Raw genomic sequence first — 17,871 nt, 5'->3', positions numbered from 1 at the left:
CCCATCACTATACCTTCACACTGAGTGAGGCTTTGACCAACTGCTGCAACTGCACGCAAACAACCCAGTAAGGCTGCTGCGACTGGGACCAAAGTAGCAGAAAAATATGCTACTGGGTGGTTTGCACCTCCATGGACCTGTGTCTGGACAGACAAAGAGCAAGCATCACGTTCATGACAAAACAGTACAAAAGGCTTTGTGTGATCAGGCATACCTAAAGCTGGTGCCCTGCACATGCTTTCCCTCAATTCCATGAATGTCTTCATCTCTTTCTCAGACATGGTTATGGCACCCTGGCCATCCTGAACTTCTTTAACAGTCAATATCACCAAAAGTTTAGAGATAATCGAGAAGTTGGGAATCCACTGACGACAGTAGCCCACCATTCCCAAAAACATCCTGACATATCTCTTTGTTGTCGGGGGATTCATCTGCAATATGGCTGTCACATTTTCTTTGGATATTCTTTTCGACCCTTTCTCAATCAGGTGACCTAAGTACTTCACCTCTTTCTGACAGTACTGCAGCTTCTTTGGGTACTCTTTATGTCCATTCTTCCCCAAATGGTTCAGTAAGGCAATTGTGTCATACCTGCATTCATCTTTTGTTCTGGACGCAATTAACAAATCATTAATATACTGCACTAGAGTCAAACTGAAAGGCAGTTCTAATGGCTCCAACTCTTTCTTCAGTATCTGATTAAAGATGGAAGGTGATTCAGAAAACCCTTGAGGAATTCTACACCAACTGTAAACCTTGTCCAGGAATTTGAAACTGAAGAGAAATTGGCTATCCTCATGAAGAGGCACCGAAAAGAATGCTTGAGACAGGTCTACAACTGCATCGCATGGAACCTGAAACATGATCACGGCTGGATTTGGCACTATGGGGCAACATGTTACCACAATCTCATTTATTTTCCTCAAGTCTTGAACAATTCGAAATTTCCCACTAGGCTTTTTCAGACCCATTATTGGTGAATTGCACAGGCTGCTCATCACTTCTTTTAGAACACCTTGCGTTATAAAGTCTGCAATTATCTGTGTCACCTGTTTAAGGACGTCTTGTGCCATGTGGTACTGCGGTACCTGAGGAAACACTGCATTTGGCTTCACCTCTACTTTGACCAGTTCTACTCCTTTTATTAGTCCCACTTCTTTTCCTGTCAGGTCCCACACCTTTTCTGTCACTGTTCCCTGTAATTCGACTGGTAAGTCCATCACTGTGAACATCGGGAATAGGGTTATCAAAGGATATTCTACATTTGCGGTCTCTGTCTCTAACTCTGAGAACTGACCATCGTCCCCTTCATCATCACTGTTCGTCTTCACCTCAATCCCTTCATTGGAACAAGTAATTGAACACCTTGTTTTACACAGTAAGTCTCTTCCAAGTAGGGATACGGGACTCGAGTCACAGACTACAAATCTATGTAATCCCTGGAAGGTACCAATCTCGACTTGGACTGGATCTTTAATTGGATTTGTCAGGAGCTGATTTGCTACTCCTACCACCCTTATGGTACGCCCCGAAAGTGGTAATTTCGGAACCTCTGCACTTCTGACTGTAGAGCGTGTAGCTCCTGTATCAACTAGCAATGGAACCTTATGACCCATCACCTTTCCTTCTACTTAAGGTCCCCTCTGATCTACTTCTAGGGACGCTGCAAGCCTGCACTCTTCACTATCTGAACAATCATCTGACCATTCATCGTTTATTCCATCCTCACCACGCAATGGGAACTTTTGCACTGTGTTGTTTTGACTCACTGTTTGACCTGTGACCTGTTGAGGAAGCATCACCTGTTGCTGTCCCATTGGAGCTAATGGTATTTGCATTTGCTGTCTAGGTACCATGGGAATCTGTTGTTGTACCTGCTGCATTTGTGCTGGTTGAACACGTTGCATTTGCATTTGTTGCATGGGTGGGAGACCCTGCATCTGCACCATGTTATTCTGGAAATTCTGATTTTGGCCCCTCATTTTTGGACCCCTCACATTTTGAAATATACCGGTATCATTGCTTTGTTGAACAACACCATCCTGCACCATCATTGGGCATTCCCGCTTCCAGTGCCCCACGCCCCCACACGCGTGACATGGTGACACCTTTTTCATCCCCTGCACATCATTTTGAACTACAACGGTATTGATATCTGGACCACGGTTCACAAAACCTCCTCGACCTCAACCTCCTGGTTGCGCCTAAAACACTCCAATTCCCTGCGTTGCTGCTGTACCATCTGCTGTATCCGATTTCCCTGCATCGCTGCTTGCGCTGCCTTAATCTGCATCACCATCACTTTCTCCTTCAACTTTCTCTGCTTCAATTCAGTCTCGTCACTATGGTATTTCGCATACTGCAACACCTCATCAATTGGCTTCGCTTGTCAACAGATCAAATGATTCTTCATCATCTGGCTAATCTCTGGTCTCAGCCCTTCAACAAACCTGAACACAAGGTGATTCATGTCTTTCGGTTCTATGACCTCTGTGCCACTGTAATGTTTGAATGCCCTCAACAACCTCTCATAATAATCATGTATCGACTCTTTGCCCTCCTGTGACGTTCGATCAATTTTCTGCCAATCAGTCACTTTTGGTGACTCTTTCTGCTTCAAAAGCTCAATCACTTTGTGATAATACCTCATCACCTCAGAAGACGGTGCTCCGGTAACCTTGTCCCTTGCTGATTCCTCTGTCGGCCAATCCACACCCCTCTTGCACTCAAGCCATAAGTCAGCTGGAACTATTATCTCAAACAGGGTATTCAAGTCTTACCAGAGACATTTCGCAAGTTTCACAAACCTGTCCGTCTGCTGGTACCATTCTATTGGCTTCTCCCTCAACCTAGGATAATCATTTGTGAATGACAAGATGTCACCCCTAGACCACGGTACATGGACTAGAAGCCCTCCAGCTGTTTCTCTCATCGGCAACATCTTTATTGTCCCCGTGTCAGGTGCAGCTTTCGCCTGCTTTGGTTCCGGGCCATCACCTTTCTCTTTATCTCTCTTCTTTGCCCATCTGCCTTCCCATTTCTCTAATGCTCCCCAGATTTTAGCACTCTGCAGTATTTCTTTGAGGTGTGCCTTCATCCCGGTAGATCTCATGTGATCAAAATCTTTAGGTCGAAATCTAGCCTATAGCTCCTTTTCAGATGCTTAGTACTCTCTATGTCTATGCCGTATTTGTCTGCTAGGTTTGCCAACCTCTGATGCACCTTGCTCACTTCCTTGGTTATTTTGGGGCACAGATACCTCAATTATGCTTCCATGTATGATTATAATCTGTTCACCCCCATCGTCCCTTCCACTAGTTCCGTGGCTTCTACACCCAGCCTCACAAAATTCAGATATTCTTCCCTCTCTGACTTCTCTGCGGTCACTATAGTAGTCTGCGGAGTGTTGAGCTTATCCAACCACTTGTTCAATTGTTGCGCTGTTAAGCCTTGCAACGAAACATTTCCAGACTGCATCATTGGTGTCTGTGTCATATTTGTACTCATTATCTGTGGGGTTAGTGTTCCCAACCCTGCTTGCCTCATCATCCCCAAAGGAACCCCAATCGGACTAAAGTCCAACAAGGATCTGGACCTTTCAGCTATCTGTCCTCCCTGTGTCATTCCGTGTAAGTTTCCGGTAGACCCTCCTCTTATTGCCTCTTGGGTCATTACTCCCTGATCACACACGCCAGGCTTACCTTGCGCATACAGCGGTACTGGTGGACCAACAGTAATTGACAATGATATAGCAGCTGGTGATTGTCCATTTCCCAAACACTGTGGAGCATTAACTCCCATAGCTTGATTCATCATGGGTGCTGTAGCTACTGATTGCGGTCCTGCAACAGAAGTGTAACTCGGAACCACCTGTTGCTGTGGCTGGGGCAGCAATTGCAGGGTTGGCTCAATCTATACTAACTTTGATCTCATATATACTGGATCAGCCGGCACCATCAAACTCGTAGTTGTCTTTAGTACGGGAACATCAGGATAAAGCCTCTGAATCTGTGGCGGTTGCAACTGTATCTGTGTCTCTGGCGCAGTGGGTACACTGACACCATTCTGGATCAAAACTGTATCACTTGTCTGCACTGTGCTCGGGATTCCCTTATTTTGTGCCGGGTCTTCAGAACCCACACTAGTGCTCTGTGCATTCTCATTTATGGCATATGGTTGCGGACGATCATGTAACAACTGATTAAGAAACTCTTCATCGTCTGAATCATCTTCATCTACCCAAGACCTCTGAGTCTCCTTTGGCTTACTAGAGCCCTTGTCTGTTTTACATGTGGCTTTCTTTCCCTGTGTCTCATCTTCTTGGGTTATTGCCGGAAACATCTTAATTCCGTCAACTATTCCCCTTCTCCACATTTTGGTCTTGTTGTCCCATTTAGCTTCCGCTAAAGTCTTTTCTGCTCTTTTCATTCTCCTCATAAATTTCTGCTGCCTCTGTTGTATGGCCATTAAATCCCAGACTGATAATGGCTCATACTGAGCTGGTCTCGGTGGCGGTTTTTGCACACTTAACATCAACCGCAAGTTTTCTAAAATTCTTATATTAAACATTCAGTGTTCCGGAAACGCCAAACATCCCTCCTTCTCTGTCAATTTGCACCACTGCTTTAACCAAAGACATGGCGCACCTCCCTTCTCCTCCATTATGATATAAACTGGAGTACCCTCAGGTGGTGTAGGCTCCCCCACATTCGCTGTAATGTATGTATCTCCCCTCAAAGCACACTTTAAAGCCTTGAAAAACTTCATTTTTACGTCCTTTATTTTGTTTAGAATCTAATCAGGAAATGACTTTAATCCCCAGAACACTCTTCGCCTACCTTCTCAACCAATTGCCTCTCACGGACGGCTGCCAATCCGTGTGCGACCCTTCTCAGCAACTGACCTATCCCAGCGCGGCTCAAACGACGTCACACTCACACACTCTATGCGGCTGACAAAGTCTTGCGGCTTGTCCTCCTCACACAAAACTAATGCAGAATATTGCAAGCACCTTTATCAACAAAACCCCAAATTTGCCAGTTTACTACAGGAAGGGTAACACATTCGCTTCAGAACTTTACAGAGATTTCTCTTGAAGCCTCGGCCGCTACTCTCTCCTTCTCAGCTCCCACACTAGCAAGCAGAATTTGACCCGCAAATCCTACTCTTGACTTGTCAATGGGTTGTTCCAGTGCACTTTAGAACTTGCCAAATCTCCATCGAAGGTCTCAATCACACAAATTTGACTCAAACTCGACTTGTCAACCACACCCGATTGACCTATTAAACTGCACAAATTACAACATAAACCAAGTGTCTCATACACTTCTCAATATACTCCGGAGTCTTAGACCACGCCGGGTCCGTACATCTCCAACAACCACGTGGATAATTTTGAGCACAAAGCGCCACACTCACATGAAGTTCGCCGACTTCCCTACTCTCATACTGCGGAGTACGCCCACTCCTACTAAAACAACATTACCTGGCCTAAACCCACACAAATTTCACAAGTCACCTGCAATATGCATAAGCTGAGCAAGCGCAAATTCTACATCATGCATACTTAAACGCCGAGAACATACCCAACTCACTTAGGCAAGCTCCGAGATTCCAGGAAAGTCATGGGGAATTTAGAGACACATCATACCTCCAATTTAAGCAATGGTCCCTCGTCCTAGGGCCCCAAAGGGCCAGAACCATCGATCTGCTACCAAAACTGCTAACACGTCCCTTTCTGATTATTTTATTCACTCTGGGACTCGTTTTAGGCCAATTAATCTTTTGACCCTGATTGAAGACACCTTAGGACGAGATAACTGATCAACATGTCAATCAATATGTCAATAACATCATCAATAAGACTCAAGAACCACCATAACCTTGCAGTCATGAATAACCACACCAGTTTAGTACGATTATGTGAAGTTTATTCCCTATTGATTACAATTCTACTAGCAAGTTTATTAGTCTCAAAATCAAGAAACACATTAGCATAGTCATAATATGGCAACTCGATTAAGATTTCCATAAGGCGAGAATCACAAACATTAGAACATAGCACAACGTCAAAATAGGCTAACCTCAGCAGAGTTTCATTAGTGCGTTATTCAACAAAACATTTAACCAGTCATTTGTCTGTTTGCGTCCGTTTAGTGAGCCCCTTAACTAACCTCGAATTAGCATTGGCATGTTGGGCTTCATGCAAAACAATTTGGTAACACGAATTTGGAAAAACAGCTAACTATGGTCCCTGTCAAAAGAAGCAGTTGGTACCTAGAAAGGAAAGGCAATCAGACAATTACAATTTCATCATCATATAGTTACCCTCCGTAATGTGTCAGCATACAGATTCCGTCTTCATCCTCAGGACATCAGTTGATTCGCCATCAGAAAGGGGAAACACAGCAAGACGGGTAAAAAGGAAAACTTCCCTCATAAGGAGGAAAAGTATATATTGTGCAAGGCAAGGATGGTTTGAAGAACCAAACAGCAAAGTCTCTATGTAGAGTGACAAAGTTTCTGGGTCATAACAAGTTCGCAATGGCATCTCTCCTAATGGTTCCTCGTGTCAAAGGTTTTTATCCCATTTCTGTTGTACAGTCCCCTAATTCTTCATTGGTCAGGGTTGGCACCCCAGTATCTCCATCCAATATGTTTGTAAGGATTTCAACAAAATTGTCACCCCATAACAGTTCTCACGTAGTTTATTGGTTCTTATGATTGACGTCTCCAGGGGGCAGAATGTCCGGTATGATTTCATTCTCTCGTGGTCCTCTCACATCTTTAGTCAGTAGGTCCATTGTCTGTACCGGTTCAGGCGACCTTGTACCTGATACTAGTCTACAGTGTTGCATTTAGCAAAAATGTTTCTCCTAGCAAGTAGAATTTCATGAGAACGGATCTACTACGGTTACATTCATCCTTTAGCTTTGGAAAAATATGAGTACATGTCCTTCAGCAAGTCAGCACACTGCACGTTAGAAAAACACATTTAATATGAAAAAACGGGCAGCTAGGCCTCGACTCATGCTAACTAAAGCCTAAAGATTTATTCGCAAAACCTTAACATATAGGCCCTCATTATGACCTTGGCCGGCGGCTACAGCCGCCCGCCAAGATCTGACTGCTGGGCGGCCGCCAATGCAGCCACACTCCCGTCGCGGTCATTATGAGATCCCCGCTGGGCCGGCGGGCGGAAACATGGTTTACGCCCGCAGGCCCTGCGGGAATATCGGCCGCAACACAGGAGCCGGCTCCAAATGGAGCCGTCTGTGTTGCGGCCGTGTGACGGGTGCAGTTGCACCTGTCATGCTTTTCACTGCCTGCATAGACAGTTTGGGGATCAACGCCACTGTCAGATATGGTACAGGGGTGGGGTGAATGTACAGATTACTTTTGCTTCTCCAGGGCTGTTAGAAAAGGTTGTGTTCTGGCCCCATTCTATTTTTCCTATATGAAAATGGACTGAACATATTTTTGATTGCAAACGGGAAAGATATGCCCAAAATTAAATCAATTCCTGCCCTTTTTAGGGTTGAGCCTGCGTCACATGCACTTGGGCATGCGTATCGCTTGCGAGACGCGTTAGTAATTAGAAAAGGGCTCGGAGCCCCGTCCATGTCATGTCAGCTTGCTTTCATTAGTGGAAGACATGCATACGTTATGCCTTTTCCGGTGGTTAGCCCTCCTCGAGCACAGCGACCAAGTACTGAAAACATGTGAGGGTCGCTGTTTTCCGTTCGGTTTGCGGACTACTTTTTATCTTTTTTGGCAGCGCGATCTCGCATGGCAGAAGGCCGGTTTTGTAGATAATTGCATTTTTGCTGATAGGTTTCACTACGAGTGAACTGTAGCAGTGCGATCACGCTCTTTTTTTCCATTTAATGTGGCATGAAAAGTCCAGTTGGGCATTTACAACTGATAATAGCTCTAACTCGGAGAAATGTGAGACCCTTTGCATTGCAAATGCTGGTTATATGTTTGTGATGTGGTGCTACTCTCCTGCACCCTTGTGGTCTAAGGGCCCTTATTGACTCATTTGTACAGTATATGGATGAGTTAGAGCTGGACACAAACATAGCTAAGATGCATTGCATGGCATGTGGAAGACAGCCCTCCAAACCAGGCCAAAATCTCTTAAGGGACACCATCTGTAGAGTATGTGAGTTTCCTTACATTGGGGTCTCCTTTAATTCGCAGAACTGTTGGTTATCCTTTCTTGCTAATCGGTGCCTCCACCTTAATGAAGCCTGTGGGGTAGAGATCTGCTGTGAGTGTTGGCAGCAAACCCATTTTACCATCACTGGAAGTATATAGAATGAAGTGTTTTCCTGTTTTGACCGTTGGTGCTGTCATTTGGGGATTTCAGGACTGTTCGAAGCTCCAGTGTGAGGAGAACCGCTTTGGCAGCAGGTTGTTGGGCTTGGGTCCCATTAGCTCTAGATTTTATTGTTCATGAAGAACTGAACCTAGGCTATGAGGAGTATTTTATTAACTGTGTGCTGCACCGCTTGTAGACGGCGGTCAGGAGTAGCCAGCACACTTGGCCTTAAAATTCCTTGGTTAGAAGATGGTAGGAGAGTCACAGTTACCTTAGGTAGGCCAGACCTGTTTTATTTTCCTCATGGCGCTAGCAAAGGAGACTGTGTGCATGTCAAAAAAATATTCTTGAAGCATGCTTTGGAACCGAAGAGAAAATGGTTTTGGGGAAGCCAACCGGGAGAGATTATGTGGTTGTGAAAAGCTGCCCTGGACTCGAACCTTAACTCTCATTGATTAGATACCTATGGGAACGATCTCTCTTAACAATGTTTCGACTGGGTTTGATGAGGTCTAACCTTTGCTTTCCACTGGGCCAATTTAACCCTAGCACCATATCGCTATGCCTCTTGGAGCATTTTTTTCTTTTCTGCTGGTACTTTGATCCCTTTTGGCACAGGTATTTGCTGCATATCCTTAAAAATTGGGTCTTTCGCCAACATAGACGTGTTTTTTTTATTTCTCCAAATGCTATTGGAGCCGGCTGTTGGGGCTTTTTAAAAAAACGCATTATCTTAGCACAAAGTAACACATTTTCAATATATTTTAGGTTTTACTTTATTTGGTTTAAATTGCTGCTGTGAACCTTTTTATCGTTTTATATTTATTGATATTATTCATGTGTGGTAATGATGTATGATGCTCGTTCATTTGTAGCTATGTGCACTTAATGTGTTTGCTTTGGAGGTAAGACTTTCCTACTTTACCTGAAACATATGGCATGACTTTTAACTTGTTTATCGCCATGGAGAATTTGTATATGATCAATCGATCGTATGTTTCTTATGTAGTAATGCATGTTTCCTGTGTCTTCTCCTATGATGGTTATTCATTTATTATTAGCATTGTTTATATTTTTTACTGTATTGCTCTTTTATAATTATCGAATACAAATAATTCATTCATTCCTCTGTCAATATAATTCTAATAATTTTTACATTTTCGGGTGTGAGGAGCTCTACAGAGACTTGTGCCAAATCAAGCAAAGATACTTCCATGTGTAAAGTTCTCTCTAAATGCCACATTTAGTATAACTGTTCAGCCATTTTTCCTCTATGGCACAATGAAGAATCCTATGAGCAATAGTATGGGAAATAACCCTTTTGGGACCCTCCTGACTCATATCCTTGGGTTCATGGGTCTGCACAAAACTTGCCATGAGCAATCCAAAGTGGATGTCCTTTTTTGTAGTTTTTGTGCACATTCGTTGGACTGTGTAAAGGTTATTGCGAAAACAAAAAATGCCCTTCCAGTGGAAACCATAACTACTGAGGCGGTATCACTGCCTCCTTCCTGCAAGACAACGCCCATTTCCAGGTTCGTGCACAAATTTTTGGAGTGAAAGTCCCTCGTCTCGCCCTCTGGATCTTTAAAGCACTTTTTACAGTCCTCCATATCAAAAGCATAAAGGGATACTGAAATTACATTATCAGTAATTTCTCCCTGCCCTTCACCAATAATTTTGTGCACCATGAAGTACCCCAGGACACTTGGCTTCTCCTTTATCACCTCCTCTGCCAACACGCGGAATGCCTTCCCTCCGAATTCAGACTTGTAGAGGCTTTAGTATGCAGATGAGTTAGTGTTCAGCATCGGAAAGCTAGGGACCGTAAAATCAAAAATGTATATTCTGGCGCAAAATAGCACACTTTTGGCCAGGTAGTTGAAAATGATAGCACGTTGCCAGGGCGGAGAGCCCTTGTCAGCCTTCATGTTCTCATTTGTGACAGAGAGATGATATATTCCCTGCTTTTCCTGACAGTTTCCTGTCTAAGCGTACCCCGAGCTTGCGTGTTAAAATGTGCGCAGCATTCATGGGCGTAGCTTTTGAAGTGGGTGGTTGGGGGGGAGGTTTGTCTGGGATGTTACACTCCCTTAATAAATGCATTTTCTGACAAATATTTGGCGACGGATGCCTTTAGTCAAGTCTGTCGCTTTTACCATGAGTTGTTACAACAATATAGACAAAAACGCACACACCTTCTCAGTTTTTAAAGTCTACAAAAATGTTGGTTATTTAAAAAAATATTGTGTTCTCTCTTACTTGCTACCCCTGTCTGTCCATATGTGTCTCCCTTTCTACTGCCTCTTTAGCCTCTATCGGGCCCTGCTTGTCATGTGTGTTTGAAAATATGTAGCTCACATCTCCTTCCCCCCTCCCCAACCCCCATCCTCTCAATCTTACTGACCGAGCTCCTCCACTGGCGTCATTACTGTGTCTAGTATTATCTAAAGCGATTTTTTTGGGTGCTTACCGAAGCTGGAATATTGCCCAGCTTTTCCAATACCGCAGGGCTCGCTTTTTAGATATAATCATATGATTAAGATGTGAACTGTAACTTCGGTCTCAGAAATGTAAGAATCCCTTTCACAATGTACGATTACCATCGACGTTGGAGATTGACCGTAAGTATCTCAAAAAGCATCCCTTGGTCGATCATATTGTGTCATTAAGAACGTATGAGGAGGTTGCCAACGTAAGTTTCCAAGGTGCGTGTTCCAAATTTCTGCTTTTGGTGGCATGGCTAATATGTAGCTCGAAAAATATGCATTTAAAGTCTCCACCCAAAACCTTTAATAAATGGCCCTTTTTATTATTTTGCTAAATAAACCCATCTTTTTACATTGGGACTAAGAAGCCTTGATACACTATACTTGCTCAATTTTGCTAGTGTGTTGCAATTCTCCCAATTCGCACTACATGATCTGCCCCGTGGAAAGGCACTAGAGGATATAATGAAAAGATTGTGATTCAATTAAATAGCGGACTACAAGACAATAGGCGAAAATCAGTGCAATGATACATTGGCTCAGGTCTAAGGTTTGAAATGTCTTCTAGTGACTGCCCAGGCAACCTGAATATAACTTGGCATTGCCATACAGATCACCGGAGTATCTGTTCTATAGCAACGTGAAAGTGCTTTAGTACAAGTTATAAACGAGAACTAGTGGTACACGCCATTTGGAGCGAAAGCGCTTAGTTTTTTGTGCAAAACAGCAAAAAGTGCTTTAACTTCAAATGCCCTCCACACTTATCATCACAGTAATCAGTCCCAAAAGAGTCAGCAGCAAACTTAGCCAAGTAACCCTCTAGTAGGCAGGATGCCGAGACGAAATTTCAAAAACATAATACAGCCTATTTTGGGGACAATGGGCCAGATGTATCAAAGGATTTTACCCATTCTGTGCCTATGGGAAAAAGCTTTCGCACATAGGGCCCAAAGTCATTTAACTATTTTTCAATGCTTGTGTAACTTGCATGTAATTAACAGTCAAGCGTGAGGCATGGGCCTGCCCAATAAGAAACTTCAGTTTCCAGTTCCCGAAGGTGTCTTTCACCAAGCCCACCATTGTGAGATCTTTGAGATCTGGGTCGGAACCCCACATGGCAGAGACCAAGATCATTCAGACACATTTTAACATAAAGAAGCCAGGGATTGTACTGGGGAGTGCATGATGTTGATGCTTCCATTACCACTCTGAGATTCGACGCCCCATAGCATTGCAACTGGTATCCGAGAAACGTACCAAGCCCAATTCCAGATATAAGGGAAGAAGTGGCATGAAAGGGCCCAAATTTAAAAGAGATTTCAAGAATGGGCTTCCAATTTTTTGCAAGCGATTGCAGGTACTGTATTGCTCCTGCCACTACTTTTTGGGGCAGATTTAAGGAAAGTGGCGCTGCATCCAGTGCAGGGCCACTTTCCTTGCACCCCTCAGCACCCCTCTACTGCACACCACGTGTGCACCGTATGCAAAATAAGGCACACCATGCGCAGGGTAGGGGGCAATAGCATCATTTTATGTGATGCTATTGATGTACTCTGTAGGAGTAGCACCAAAATGTTGGTGCTACTCCTGCAGAGTACATAGGGGCCCATTCTGAACAATGGTATGCCCCCTTTTAACTGCTGCTCTGAGCAGGCGTTAAAAGTGCAGAAAAAAATGGTGCAAGGAAATCTTATAGATTTCCTTGCGCCGTTTTTTCAGCCTACCTAACGTCGGAACGCCCTCCTTGAATACATTATGCCTGGTGCAGGCATAATGTGACACAAGGGTTTACAAAGTGGTGCAATGCGAGCATTGCACTACTTTGTAAAAATAGCGCACAGGAAATGCCACCTTAACACATTTGTGTTGAAATAAATGCTGCAAATGTGGCTCTAGGTGGAGCTAGGGACTTAGAAATATGCCCCTTTGTCTATAAACTTGTAAGATGATGGACAGGGCACAGCAACCAATTTTATATTTAACTCACAGGATAGCGTTTGCTTGATGCTGCAGGGTATTGGTTGCCTTTTCAGTATCGTCATGCCAGTTCAATTTATTGTTGAAGCAAATGCCCAGGTAGTGATAGCTCTTGAAGGTTTCAAACACCTGGCTCACTATCCTTTCTGGTTTCCTTAGATGCGGGGAAGTTGAAATTGGCAATACTTTTTTTTTTATACATTGATGCAAAGTTCCTGCTACTACAGAAGCTCTAAAAAATGTCAAAGGTTTTGTTCATTTTGTTCTGCATATGTCAATAAAATTGTGCTGCTGCGAATAGAATAGCTTTTTTTAATTGCTTAACTGCAGAAAATCCGGGCTTCATCTTAATAAACATTTTTTACATAAATCTAAAAATAGAAAAAACAGCAACCAGGCAGGTACACATTCTTGCTATACACAGGAACAAATTAAACAAGCATATGCAATGCAATCAGTTTCACATTTTCTCCAGTTAGAGCTATTGGCATTGTAAATTCCTAACTGGACTTTTAATGCCACATAAATTGAAATTGAAAAGTAAAACATTAGTTGACAAAAGCGAGCTGATTCAAAGCGCCATGGCCAACATGAGCATGAGAAGACAAAAAAGAAAAAAGAAGTTTGCTCACAGACAAACATATCAGCAGTCATGCAATTATCTATGTAATAGCATCAGTCTGCAAGGCGGTAACAAAACCTCCCCAAGGAGGGACAAAAGTAAAGCATTTACTAATGCTAACAAAGGATTTTTTAAAGACAAGCCCATGAATGGCTGAAAGTGATAGGCATTGGGTGGGCGTGGTTAAAAGGTCACAATACTAACAACAGGTTAAAGTGCTTGTGCGCTTGACCTAAAAACAAAGGGTGCACTCCTTGGAGCTTCCAGAACAAATAGAAGCACTTGTTTCTGTATGCAGATTTTTAAGTGCATGAAGAATGGTATTTTGCACCCAATTTTTTCGAAGTGAGTGCCATACTTTAGATCTCTTGACAAGTTTGAATTCTGATTTTAGATCTATAAATGAGAGCTAAAAAGGGGATTTAAGCCCATGTTTAGGACATACCATAAATTATTTTACTGCTCAGACTATGGTGCTAATATCTTGTTAAATCTAGCCTGTGTATAGAATAATACGCTATTTTTATCGATCTAGGCCTGTAATCTGTTTAAAAGAACCCAGGCAAATATTTTCCTAGTGCTGTCGAGTTATGAACTGGGCCTATAAATCCAAGGAAGTAACCTAGGCACTATGGTAGCAGTTAGTCATGAGAAAGGAATACCGTTTTTGTCCAAATCTACATTGAAGACCTTAAACAAAATTGTTGACCAGTCCTTAGTGGTGGGACGAAACCTGTCCAGTGGAACATGGTCAAGGCCTAGAGCTTTGTTGCCCTTTTCTCTAAGATTGCTCTTTCTACCTCTGGGCCTAGACTATTTAATTCAGCAGTTGATTTATGATTTGCTGGTACTTCTAGGTGCATTGGCCATCACTGTTATCATATATGCCTTAAATTGGTCCACCCAGGTCTGTGAGCAAATCTGATGGTCATAATTACTTGGACTGTCTCTAAATACTCTGGCAATTTTCCCCCAGAACATTTTTTTTTCTCTTCAGCTGCCATGATCAGGTAATTCCACACTTCTTCCTTGAAGATTAGTTTCTTTTTTCTTAGTAGGGCTTTATATTTGTTCTTTTCACTTTAAACCTTTGATCCACAGCTAATGAATTATACCGGCCCCTGTATTCTATAACTTCAGTTAACTTGGTGTGTCTCTACTCCTTGTCATACCATTCAGTGGTACTATTCTCTTACCATTCTGCTTGGGCTTCCTCGTTGTAAAACAGTAACATGTAAGTTCACTTGATATGACACTGAAATTTTCTAGGATCATGTTATAATAATAATTTCCAGCGACTTGGAAGTTCTGCAAAAATTTGTTGATGGCTGCCATTAATATATCCTTGACTGCTGAATAAGACAGCTGTGCTCCATTTTATGGCTCTCCTACTGTTATCTGGGATAGTACCAGCGATATAATACAAGGGAAGCTCAAGCCCAGTCACTAAACCACAGTTAAAACACAGAGGGTCATGATCACTCTTGGATTACAGGCATATCCATTACCAGTTTCCATCTGTTATTTGGGAATATAATGTAGTCAATTATGCTACATCTCTTGTTAATTTGAAATATAGGAGCGGCAGGACTGTCAAAAATGGTTTGACCATTCAAAAAACAAATTTAGATTGGCTAGTAAGTTAGCTAAGGACCTCCCCTTACTACGTTTGCTCAGTGGCATAGAGCAGGCAATATCAGGCAAAGGGATACCCCACCTCCATTCCCCTTCCCTCCTTGGTTTGTACCAAATGCAATCTGGCAAGTGAATGCTGAAATCCCTGCAAACAGAAGGTATTTGTCACCGGGATTAGTCTTGACCTTTGTTACCTGAAAGGCTTTCTGTAGTGTAATTATTTGGTCCTTGGGTTTGCCATACTGGCTGGCCTTCAGGTAAACAGTAATGATGTCTATTACAGTATATGAGACTTAGTAAAACGTACATGCAGTAAGTATAGTGGGGCTGTTGAAGAAGTGACTTTTGCGATTGTGCAATCCTCTTCAGACCTAGTTGTACAATTTTGGACAGGAGACTGGGTGCCCTTTTTGCTAGGGTGACAGAGCTTCAATGTAATGAGCTATGTAATCTGTTATATTAGAGCTGTTCAGTACTGCTGGTAGCCAGTGCCAGTTAACATCACCATCTACAACAGTCTGGGGACTCTTCCCCTGTTTGATAATGACAGCTCTATTGCTACTTTTCTCTCTACTAACTGTCATATTCTTTGCTTCCCTTAGATTATTAGGTGGCAGTTTATACAAAATAGCCTGTCTTTTTGTAAGGGATTCTTGGAAAACCCTGATCTTGAGGCCATGTTCATTTCCCTTTGACCCGTTTCCCTTGATTCCACCACCATTGCATCCATAAGTGTGAGAAAGGGCCTCTTTTAACACGGTAGTCCCCCCACTTTTTGCCTGGAAAATTAAGTGATTTCAAACTGTAAGTGCCCTGGGCCCATGCTAAACAGGTTCCCAGGACCCAATCTCTTTCCCCAAAACTGTACTATGTTTGGCACTTCAGCCACTCTTGTAAATCCCTAGTAAATGGTACCTGTTGGACCTGGCCGATTTTTCAGGGTCATCCCCAAACCTTTTGCCCTCTCCTTCCTATCTTTTCTGACTTGTTTTGTTGGCTTAGGACTCTGGGCACTTGACCACTGCTGACCAGTGCTAAGGTGCAAATGCTCTCTGTCTAAAATGGCATTTGTAATTGGGTTACCCATAATTGGCATATTAGATTTACTAGCAAGTCCCTAGTAAAGTGCACCAGAGGTGCCTAGGGCCTGTAAATCAAATGCTACTAGTGGGCTGGCAGCACTGATTGTGCCACCCACATGAGTAGCTCAGTAAACATGTCTCAGACCTTCCACTGCAGTGTCTGTGTGGGCAGTTTGGAACAGCCAGTTCGACCTGGCAAGCATACCCACTTGCCAGGACCAAAACTTCTCTTTTACTGCATGTAACCCATTTCTAAGGTAAGCCCAAGGCAGCCCCTTAGGCAGGGTGCAGTGTATTTAAAAGGTAGGACATACACTGATGTGATTTACACAAACTGATAGTAAAATACTGCTAAATTTGTTTTTTCACTATTGCAAGACCTATCTCTCCCATAGGTTAACATGGGGGTTGTCTTGAAATATATATTAATTGTAATTTCACATTCGGAGCAGATGGAGATTTGGAGTTTGGAGTCTCTGAACTCACAATGTGAAAATACATCTTTTGTTAAAGTTTTTTTTTGAAACTGTAAGTTTGAAAATGGCACTTTTAGAAAGTGGGCATTTTCTTGCTTAACCAGTCTGTACCTCTGCCTGTCTGCTGAATACACATCTGGATCAGGATGACAGTTGGGCTGTTTGTGTGTTCACTCCAGACAGTCACACAAAGGGAGCTAAGGTGTATCGGCATATCCTGATGGGTCTTCCTGGGATAGAGTTGAGGGAGGAGCTGACAATTGCACCTGAATAGGGCTGTGCTTGTCCTTACACAAAACAGTCTCCAACCCCCTGGATTGTGTCTGTGGCCAGGGCAAGAAAGGCAGGGTCTTCTGCACTATGAAGCCTTTCCTTTGACATTTGCCTATTTCAAAGGCAGAAATAAGTATACGTTTCTGGGCCTCTGAGATCAGGATTTCAGAACACTTCTGGACTGAGGACATTCTGCCAGGAAGAAGAGCTTGATGTTGTAGCAGGAACTTCCACTCTGTTTGTTGCTTTGCTGTGCTGGCCTGCAGCTTGCTGCTTCTGCCCTAGGAGTGAAAGAGCTGGACTTTGATTTCTGCATCCTGCTTTCCAAGGTTCTCCAAAAACTTGAACTGAGCTTGCCTCCTGTTAGAAGTCTCAGGGACATCAAAGACTTTATCTGACAACACCTGGACTTCCTGGCTGGAAGTCTTGACTTGCTAATTGGTGCCAAATCCAGTTCCTGTGTTCTTTGAAGAAGGTTCTGGTGAAACCAAGAAGAAACCAAGTGCATCTACACCAGAATGACTTGAGAACCAGCGCTGCTGTCTGACTCCGCCCTGCTGCCTGCACCAGGAGCCGTGGTCCCTGCTGAGTGCAGCAACAGCGACCAGTTCCACAGGCCCGACACCGCTGCAGCACCTCTCAAATCCTGCCACAGCGTGAGTCCTGAGTACCACTTCCCAGACATCTGGGACACCTGACTCTGATCCTGCCATAGCACCTGTGGCCCATGGTGTGATCGCGATACCCTGTCATCGACACCACATGTCTTGACCTGCTGGATTCATCTACCCCGCAGGATCGTAAGGAACCAATGCCTCACCACTGAAGCCACATCACCTTCCCAGCAAATGTAAGGAGCCAACTCCTGACAACCCCTGCCTTTTAGTAAGGTACCAACACCTCAACTCCCCGGTAGCAGTAAGGAACCAACGCCGCACCGGCTCCAGCGACTGCTCACCTCCCCGACTCTGTGCAGCATGTAGCAAAGGTACTG

Source organism: Pleurodeles waltl, chromosome 5, assembly GCF_031143425.1.
Source record: "Pleurodeles waltl isolate 20211129_DDA chromosome 5, aPleWal1.hap1.20221129, whole genome shotgun sequence".
Classification (NCBI taxonomy): Eukaryota; Metazoa; Chordata; class Amphibia; order Caudata; family Salamandridae; genus Pleurodeles; species Pleurodeles waltl.
Note: the sequence above shows the minus strand (reverse complement) of the source record.